Here is a 10,697-nt window from a genome sequence, read left to right on the forward strand (position 1 = left end):
GCCAGCCTTATATGTCAGAGAATGTTTGAGGCATATGGATAAAATGCACTTAAAAAAGCATATATTTTCGAAGTTTGTGTTTTTCAAATTGTTTTTAACCAGAAAATTGTGTTTGTTATTTTCTCTCACATGAATTGTGATTTAAGTTATTTGGTTGCGTGAGTTATCACGTTGTTTAACGATTCAGGAAAATTGAAAATGGTGTTTATTTGTTTTTCTTGATAATATAGGAAAACAATTACTTCTGGATTGAGGTTTTGAGATTGATAATCATAATTTATAATATACATGAAATATATGGAAGTATTCTTTCTAATATATATGTTTTTTAATTTTATAGGTAGGTAGAAAACACACATTACAACAATAATACTAATCTATGTCATATTTGTATGATAGGGTTATCATTATCACTCACATCCACTGTGAAATTTTATAGTTTTCAATTTTTTCATCACCACATTTCAGACCATCGTTGATGTTTTTGCAAAATTGATGTTTCTTGACTTCCGAGAAGGACACTGAACCATCCTATGGAACTACCACCATCCATTGAATCCATTGCCCTCCCCACTAAGAATGCAGAAAGTAACCTATACTATTGCTCGAGGAAGACGATGAGTGGCACCAACTTAACCTTATTAAGAACTATTTGTAACTAATTCTCCCTTAGCAACCGGTCACATTAATTTATTCAATAGCTAGCCTATTCTTTGTGGTTTTGAATTTGAATTTTACCACTTCTTTTCACCATTAAAATTTATACCAATATCATTTTTTTTAATTAACTCCTCTCACCAATAAAATGTCTCAAACCAATATTAAAACAACCTTAAAGTATAAGGCTCAAACCAATATTAAAACAGCCTTAAAATATAAGGCTCAAAAATAAATAATGTTGTCATTGTTAAATTTCCATAACAAAATCAATATTCTATTAATCAAATAATGTTACAAATAAATTAGTGAAATGTTGTCTCCACATAGGGAAACTATCTTGGACACACAATCTGTTGTTGAGATAATATCTCAACCACACACAAATATAGGAAACAAAATAGGAATAGATTCATCTAGATAGAAAGAATTACAACTGAGACAAGTAGGAATTACATATTCCAACACACCCCTTTAATGAGTACTTGTCACAATATCAGTTTGCAAAGCCTAGTTGTGGTTAAACATAACAAGAGAATATGTCGACATCCATATAAAGGAACAACCATCCACTGGAATGCATGGGTGCCCAACCGTTGGAACAACCAGTGTACTAGGATGTCCTTCGCATACATGGTTCTGTCAACCATTATAACTGCATAAATGTATTTGTACCTGCAAATCCCCCTACATCATCATAATGAGTTTTATCGGATTACCAGTAACCATGCTATGGGCTTTATCGGATTACCCTCAACCATGACACCAAAATCTCTCAACCACCATGGCTCAACTCAGCCCCCAATGCTCAACACAGTTGCTCTGGGCCACAAATATGCCACTAAGGCACTCCAGCCACTCTGGGCCACAAACCTACCACTAGGGCACTCCAACCACTCTAGGCTACAAACCTGCCACTTGGGCACTCCAGCCACTAAGGCTTACCAAAGACCTGACTCAACCAGGCTGAATTAAGCTGCCCAGAAATGCTTCACAAATGTAGAAATTGACTAATTCGAGTATGTGATCCTTGACACCATGACATTAATTGCATCAACACAAGGATTGCGAACATTGGAATCAGGGTCCTTAAGGTGACGGACAACATTTCCCACCATGAATGCCTTTTTAGATCGCGTGAAACGAGTAAACTGATCGGTTAACTATGAGATCCACATATCACAGCTCCACCGGCATGAGGGCAATATGCTACACACCACATTTCTACAACAATTCATGATCCACTACTCGGCTTCCGTTGCAATTGACAGATCAGACCCCTACCTCAAATCAGGTTGATCCACCTACGTCAACTCGGCCCTCGGCCCTCCTCATGTTGCTTTGTCCACTAAGGATCTGTTGGATCTCAGTCACAGATCCAAAACACTAGAGCTCCACCTCAATCCGCTAATTCCAATGCCACCTCCACACTACTGCTACAATCCATGAGCAGCAGATCCTAACGCTACTCATCTTGATGCAATTCTTGTGTAAATAATAATCAACAAAACAACTGAATAATGGACAAACATTCACACCCTTTCACTCTACTCTCAACACACAGTTTTTTATTATGGACAAACATTCACACCCTTTCACTGTACTCTCAACACACAGTTTTTTATTTCCCTCAGCCAGGACGGACTAAGCCCATGAGGGGTCAGGCCCTCAGGGGTTCTAATACCATATTAAATTTCCATAAGGAAATCAATATTCTATTAATCAAATAATGTTACAAATAAATACTTGAAGTGTTGTCTCAAGATAGGGAAACTATCTTGAACATACAATTTGTTGGTTGAGAGAATATCTCAACCACACACAAATCTACGAAACAAAATAGGAACGAACTCCTCTAGATAGGCATTACAGAGATTCCAACATTCATTGAAACAAGTAAGCATTACAGAGATTCCAACATTCACAAATCAAACCTTATCAAAAAAATATGGCCAATTCAGGTAGTTGTCATAAATAAAAAAGTTTTGGAGGATAAAGTTTTAAATCAAATTTGTCAAAGTCCACAGTTGCGTCTATGGCTATCCAGGAGCTTTCACGCCACTCCCTCACTCAGTGAAACGAATCGAACGATTAATCAACATTCTATAATCATGATCTCGAAATGATCACTATTCTGCAACCACGTCCCCAGGGACAAGCAACCATTAAAATCTGCAATTTTGTAGTCTTCATATTGAAACTCAAAACAAGTGACCATGAAAGATCCTTTGCACCAATTACAAATCAAAGAGATAACAAATGATATCAAATCCAAATCTGCACACAGATCTTGGCCCGCTTTGGCACTAGAAAATAAAGATATATTTTCGCGCACCCATTCTGGTTGAACCCACCACACAAATTCAATCCTTAACACAAGGAATGCACACACTTCAACAAATTTTAGGTAGATATCATTTCATTGCAAACTCAAACAACCTTTGAATATGTTACTCTTCATAAGCTCAATGTATTTATTCCCACGCTTTGTGTCGCCATATGTGGAGAAACCTCGCCCACAAGAACACGACCACGTGCATTCTCTTCCAAACGAAGATCGCAACCAAACAGGTTGACAGTTTAAGGGAGAGAAGCTGTGAGAATAGGAAAGTGGGTATCCAAAATTCAGATTCCGAAATCAAGAGAAAAGATATATCTAAGTTCTCACAAAATAGATGTGCAGGCCGCTTTAGCCTTCGACGTAGCAATGTATTTGCCTGACATGACCCAGGCCAAGTTCAACTTCCAAATGGCATGAAATTCGACACGCAATTACACAACATTATACAATTTTAGCCACCGCTTAATAACTCAGATCATTAAAAAAAAAATTTACTCACAACAAACATTCCACACAACAAATTATCCTATCGTAATCTATTTATATAGCAATAAACTCAAGGCTTTTTTTCATGTTCTCAGCATTTTTGTAAAAAAATTAAGTCAGAACTTGCTCTAATACTATGTAAGAAATTTAGATAGAGAACAATATCACACACACTTCATATTTTATTGATCATAATGGTTACATATATATAGTATAGATCACTGATTTCTATAAATATAGATCTTAAGAAATTGGATCTAGATAGCTAATACAACTCACACATAGGAAAGCAACTACTTTTAGATTGACACCTAGATACTCACAATAACAACTTGTAATACACTTGACACACATGGAAACATTACTTCCAATATCTCTCACACCATTTGTGATTTAATTTATTATTGTAACAACCCAAAATTAAAATAGGTAACTAATTAGATCAATCATGTGATTAATCTGATTAGTTTGATATTTATTGATCTAATTAATTGCCTATTTTAATTTTGGTGTGGTTACATATAGTATGAGAACTCGTTTCAACTCTATATAACCTACATAAAAATTAGAAAAATATTTAATTAAAATTACTCATAATTTTGTTTATAGTGAAAGTAAAATAAATTCTTATCCATAACAATAACATTATATTATTTGTTGATTTTCTTTGCATAATCTAAAAAAATAAAATGAAAAAAAAAAATTGTTTGAAAATTAAAAATGTCATAAATACTCTACCTTATTATCTTTTTATTTTTAAAAATAAAAATGGTAATCCATACTCTCATGTGCACCTAAAAAAATTATAATTCAATGTCTATCTAGCAATTTCGAAGATTTTATATATGCATTCACAAAAACAGCTCAAAAAAATCCTTTATAGTTGAGACTGCATGGTCTTCAAGAAGATGGTTTTGAAGGTATTATCCATAGAAAAATTTAATATTTAGGCCGATAGGGTTTTTCTATGTATCAATTTTTTGTCAACAATTTTACCCTGATTCGTTGGATCATGTGAGACACTTTCAACCATGGATTTGAAGTGTGACTGCTTTTTCCAAATATCGATTGAGTTGCCTTCTTTTCATGGCAAGATGTTTTTATGGCTTTTTCCCATTCTTTTAGATCACTCTTGAAGATATTTTTATTGCTTTTCCCATTCTTTTATGTCACTCTTCGCCTCAGAGTTAATCGTGTCTGCTAGTTGTTGTCGTTCTTCCTCTTCCATGGCTTTTGGCCTTTTTCCCCAAATGTAAGGCTCAGGTGGATTATTCCCGGAATATGCTTCGTTTGAAATCTATCCACGGTTGTCATTTGAGAAGTCCAAAGCGTCTCATTTCCTCTCCATTGCTCTACCTGCCTCCATTCTCCTTCATCCCAAGGCTCGCATTTAGATAATGGAAATGACCTATGCATTTCTCCATCTCTGCTCCAACTGATTTGTGCATAACATGGCAGAAAATTTGGGGACGTTATGTGGTGCGGTGAATGGCTGTGCGTTTGGAATTGAATCACCGTACACCAACTGTTTTATGTTCTGTGTTTTGTTGGCATCTTGATCATTCATGGAAGGGCAGGGAAAGGCGGTTGCAGGATTGGGTGCTTTGAAGAAGAACTCCACCTCGCGGAGAAGCAAGGTGAGGTTGAAGTTTCCAGTGGGAAGAATCACCCAGTTTTTGTGGTTGATAAGAACAATCCTCATAATCTGCCCAATCAGATTATTCAGTCCCAGCGGCAACCATCTGATCATGGCTACATCAAAGAAATATATTACAGATTTAGCTTTCTTGCAGATTTCCTAAGGTTGCGCAAAAAGCATCGTCATGATCATTTCAATGTGTTCCATCGGAAAGAAAAAAAATGTTGAATCAGAATTAGATTTACTGAGTGGTCACAGATCGTCAGTGGGAAGAATAAAAAAAATGTTTGGGTGAAAAATTGACGGACTGACGCCTTTGCAACCTGATCAAGCAAAACTCACCAAGAAGGTAGCCTGACTACTGTCTCTTTGTTTTCCAATATTATCTGTGCATTAATATTTCATATATAACACCCAATAACATGACAATGGTGCAGGCAAAGCGGGTCCTCCTGCAAAATATGCATCACAAGTTTGAAACTAAGAAATCAGACGGCCGCTTAGTCCATACTCCATCAAAATAACTCCATGCACCAAAAATTCTTGAAATCACCAGTACTGCCTTGTATTGTAAACTTGGAAGAACTAGTGAACAAAGGAAGCACAACATTGCACATTCTTCATCTTCTGCACAAACAAATGGTGACCGAAGTGTGTCTGTGCCAGCGGAGCATGAGCTTTATTCTCAGGGAGCTGCAGATTATGAGATGACGACGCATATTGACTATAAGCAAATTCTTTCAAAGAATATAAAAGTTATCATTATATTTGAAAATGCATGAATATTAGAGTTTTGTAATGGTGATGCTCACAGTTTGCAAATTCTTATTTTATATTATTGCAGATATCATTCTGGAGTGGTAGTTGCTACCACAAAAAATAGGAAAATGGGCAAACACAAATTGTGAAAAAATTGCCAAAATATGAGAAAAATCATAAAAATTCTAGGCGACTTGAACAACATCACAGAGGAAAGTCTAAGTTCTAAGTTTTTTACAACACAGTGCTTTTGTAGCTTCAATCCACATGGCAAGGAAGCCAGATTTTTTATTCTGCCGCAGGACAATGTTGCAGCTTTTGAAGTCGACATTCTTCTTCATGTGTGCGAGCATGAAGTCTCTTGGGCGAAAGGCAGCCGAAGAAGGCCAGAAAAAGGGTCACTATCATCTCCTTAACTGGTCATCGTCTTTATTTTTTTGATTTTTCAAATGGCAATGATTGGTTTGCGCAGTCAAGACTGTGGAACACTAGCGTTTATATTTGCTACTTTTTGCTTTTGAATGGGGTAATGCTCTGGCATTGCAGAGCTGGGTTTTGTTTTTTGTGGTTCTGTTATGGCTCATGAATGGATGTGTTTATGGATTGAAATTTAAGGAAAATATGGGTTTATTGTAGCATACAAATGGCATGCATCCAAGCATTGAAATTTTAGAAGTTGGGTTTATTGTGCATATGAAATGGCATGTGTTCATGCTTTTGAAATTTTAGTCAAAGAAAAGAAAAGATGGATTTGGAGATATATCCTTTTTATATGTTTGGCCATCTATAGAGGTTACTTGATTTTGGGTAATTAACTTAACTTCTTGATTTTGGGTAATTAACTTACTCTAAAATGAAATAAGACATTCAATGTATTCATTGTAATATAGAAATAAACAAAACATCTAAAGAAAAGTAATTGCACAATAATCCAATCCAAAAAAACAAGGTTTTCCACAAACCAATTAACTCTGGTAAAAAAATTCAACAATTCCAATTTAATAATCCTATCGCACTCTCTTTATACTTTTTGGGACAATTGCTAGTTATAATATTCTCATAAAATATGGATTTTCATCTTATTACTAGTTCAAATTATTTTAATTTATTTATATTTTAAAAATTATCAGCAAAGAAAATTTAACATTTATTATAAAATAAAACAATATTAATATTTATAATATTCTCATAAAATCTGGATTTTCATCTTATCACTAGTTTAAAATATTTTAATTTATTTATGTTTTAAAAATCGTCACCCGAAGAAGATTGAACATTTATTATAAAATAAAACAATAGTACAAAGCAAGGGAAAAATCCATGACCAGTCGTTTTGACGGCTCTCGTAACTTTATTTTATTTTCACAGTAATGACTTAAGTGGAAGAAAACTACAATACACCACCACTAAATACTTAATTAAATACGCCTACTTCTGTAATTAGTCTTTGTTACTTTGAGAACTAATGAAATTTCCTTTTACCCGGTCTCTTGAAAAACATTGGAGTTTTTTAAAAATATTCTCCCAGAAATCAATTTGAGAATATTAATTTAACCGTGATAGGAATATTATCATTATTAAGATATTAATTTTTAATTGTTATATGATATTTTTGTTTTTATATTTAATTTTCATAAATTAGTTATATGATTTTTTGGTGTCTACTCGTTTTTTATTTAATCACGTGTCATGATCTGCATCTTCATCTGCCCTCTATTTAACCCTGTGTCATGATCTGCATCTTCATCTAATCATGATGGTGAACCATAATGTCGGCAAATTTTTCTCCTATGTAATTTCTACAGAAAAGACTCTTCTTAATATATGATAGTATTAATACAACTTATATTTATAGATAAAATAGTCGTTATATGATCTTTTGGTCTATATCACCCTCTATTTAATCCTGTGTCATGATCTGTATTTTCATCTACCCTCTATTTAACTCTGTATCATGATCTACATCTTCATCTGATCCTGATAATAAACTATAAAATATAAAATATCAACAAATTTTTCTCCTTTATAATTTCTACAAAAAAAACCTCTTTTTAATATATGATATTATTAATACATCGTATATTTATAGATAAATGAATGTACTACCCTGTAATTTATTATTATTAAGAAATCATGTAACTTATTATTATTAAGAAATCATGTAACCCACTAACATGAATTATATAATGTGTTCAAACACCCATAACTATTATCCTTAATTTAGAAAAAATAGGATTTACAGGATGTGCTATTATTAGTTTAAAATATATTTAAATTAAATTTTAAAATTACAACTAAATGTTAATATATAGGTATACCAATGTGGTGAATCAATCTTGTAAAATAATTATAATTATAAATGTGCTATAATTTTTTATTGATTTGTAAGATGTTTAGTGATTGCTGAGATGATATTAACCAAAAAAAATATGAAATCCATTTTTATTAATCTCAAATTTGTGTTATAAGTGAGTAATCATAATTTTTAAGTATGAGTAAGTATCAAATAATATCTTTATTAACCAATGCGGATGGAATAATGAGATGAAAGTTTTTGGTATAAATAGTGTTTTTGGTATAAATAGAAATATAGTTCATGAAACTATACATATGCAAATTAAATGATTCTAATTGTTACAATTATTAATCTTAAATTTTTGTTATAAGCGAGTAATCATAATTTTGAAGTATATGTAAATATCAAATAATATCTTTATCAACCAATAAGGATGAAATAATGAGATTAAATTTTTTGGTATAGATATAAATATAGTTCATAAAATTATACATATGCAAAACAATGATTATAATTGTTACAATTATTAAAAGTATAAAAAAAGATTGTAAGTTTGGTAGGATTATATTTTCATCATTTCTAACTTCTCACCTCTATTTGGGGGATAGCACAAGATTTGAACTCAAGACTTCTAGTTCAGTGGGACTTCATTTCCATGACCATTGCCAATTAACCTACCCCAAGTCCACAAAAGTCTGTAAACTTTTGAAATTAGAAATGGTTGCTCTTTTTTAACGAACTAGATAAGTTTTAAATAGAAAGAGAACTTCAAATTAATTGAATGTATGTGTTTAGTTTGGTAGAATACATTATTATGTGATGCATATTTGTTTAGGTTTGAATTATACATTATTTATATAAAAAAATTAAGTGTTTTCATTGATTGAAATTGCTTTTTTGGAATGTGTATATGAAAGAGAAAATAAGGATTTAAGTGTTTTAATATATGTTATAAAAAAATGATAAGAGACAATATCAATATGAGTAAGGGATATTTAACTATGAAATAAATTCAGGTTGCTATGAATAAATCAATTATGAAATCAATATTGTAATTGACATAAGATTTTATATCATTTTAAAATATCACAACTTGATAGTTTCTCTATTAGCACAACTTGACAAGTGGACATGGAGAATATACATGCATGAAGATCAATTGGTTCCTTAGCTCTAAAATTGTTGAGACCAAATTATAGAAGTTTTGTGGTTATATGAGGGTTATGAAATGATGACAATTGATGAAGAGAAATAATACATCTATTAGAAATTAACTATAGAGAAACTAATGTTGTGGTGACATGTACAACGTTGAGCTAATGTTTAAGAATGAGATTCTTCTTTGTGAATTATGGGTGACGTATTGAGATTGGCGGATGAAAGTATGGTCCATTGGTTGAAGATCTTGCACGAATGAAGTATGGAATAAATAAAACTCACTAAGGAATGATGATTCTCATCTTCTTTATTGTCCATTAAATAGACCAAAAAATAGAAAGAGGACAACATATACACATTCTATGTGTTATTTTAAATTTTATTTAGAACTCTAGTTTATTATTTACAATTTTATTTATTTATTATTATTATATTCTCCTATTTATTTATTATTATTATCTTTTCTTTATTATTTATTAACTATTATTATTTTTTATTTATTGACTTTTACTATTTATTTATTTATCATTATTATCTTTTCTTTATTATATATTTGGTTATATTTTAATATTATATTGATTAATTAATTAATTATTATTCTTATTAAGAGAAGAAATTACAATTAGATTTTGTAAGTTATTATGTTATTAAGGATTAAATAAATTAATATATATGGTTTAAAAAGAAAACTGAGGAAGTCAAAGTTATTACGTTGTGTAAGTTATCATGTTATTAAGGATTCAGAAAAATTGTGTCTGTTTGTTTCTCTCACATGATTTGAGATTTAAGTTTATTATGTTGTGTAAGTTATCATGTTATTTACGATTCATATGTATTGTTTAAAAAAAAATGGGGAAGTTTAGGGCATGATTGAAATACAATGTTTTTATTAGTCTTTTGAGTTTAAAGACTCCTTGTATCATTGCACAATGTATATAAAAATATAAGGATGTATATTGAAAATTAAAATTTCATTTTATTTTTAAGGATTTTACCTCTATTACCAATGTATCCCACTTGATATGATAGGGTGTATAAATCTTTAGGGTGTATAAATCTTTAATGAAAACTGTTGTAGGAGTTAATCTAAAATCCATTGTTGAAAGTGATTTCCAAACGTGTGCTTCTTTCACACTTCGGAGACTCAAATGTGGTGATGGGAATGCAACCTAATGTTTGTTAGACAATAATGTGGTGATGGGAATGCAACCTAATGTTTGTTATACAATAATTGTAGGTTGTTGTATTTCTATTACTCTATGAGTGTTTTTGTACATACACATTAATATAACATAAAAAAAAAATACTTATATTTAATTAGCTTTAGGTAGATTTAGTGCTTGCATGTTGATAAGCTTAAC

The sequence above is a fragment of the Pinus tabuliformis genome, chromosome X (assembly GCF_031772625.1).
Source record: "Pinus tabuliformis cultivar Carrire ecotype Pingquan chromosome X, CPIR1, whole genome shotgun sequence".
In the NCBI taxonomy this organism is placed as follows: domain Eukaryota; kingdom Viridiplantae; phylum Streptophyta; class Pinopsida; order Pinales; family Pinaceae; genus Pinus; species Pinus tabuliformis.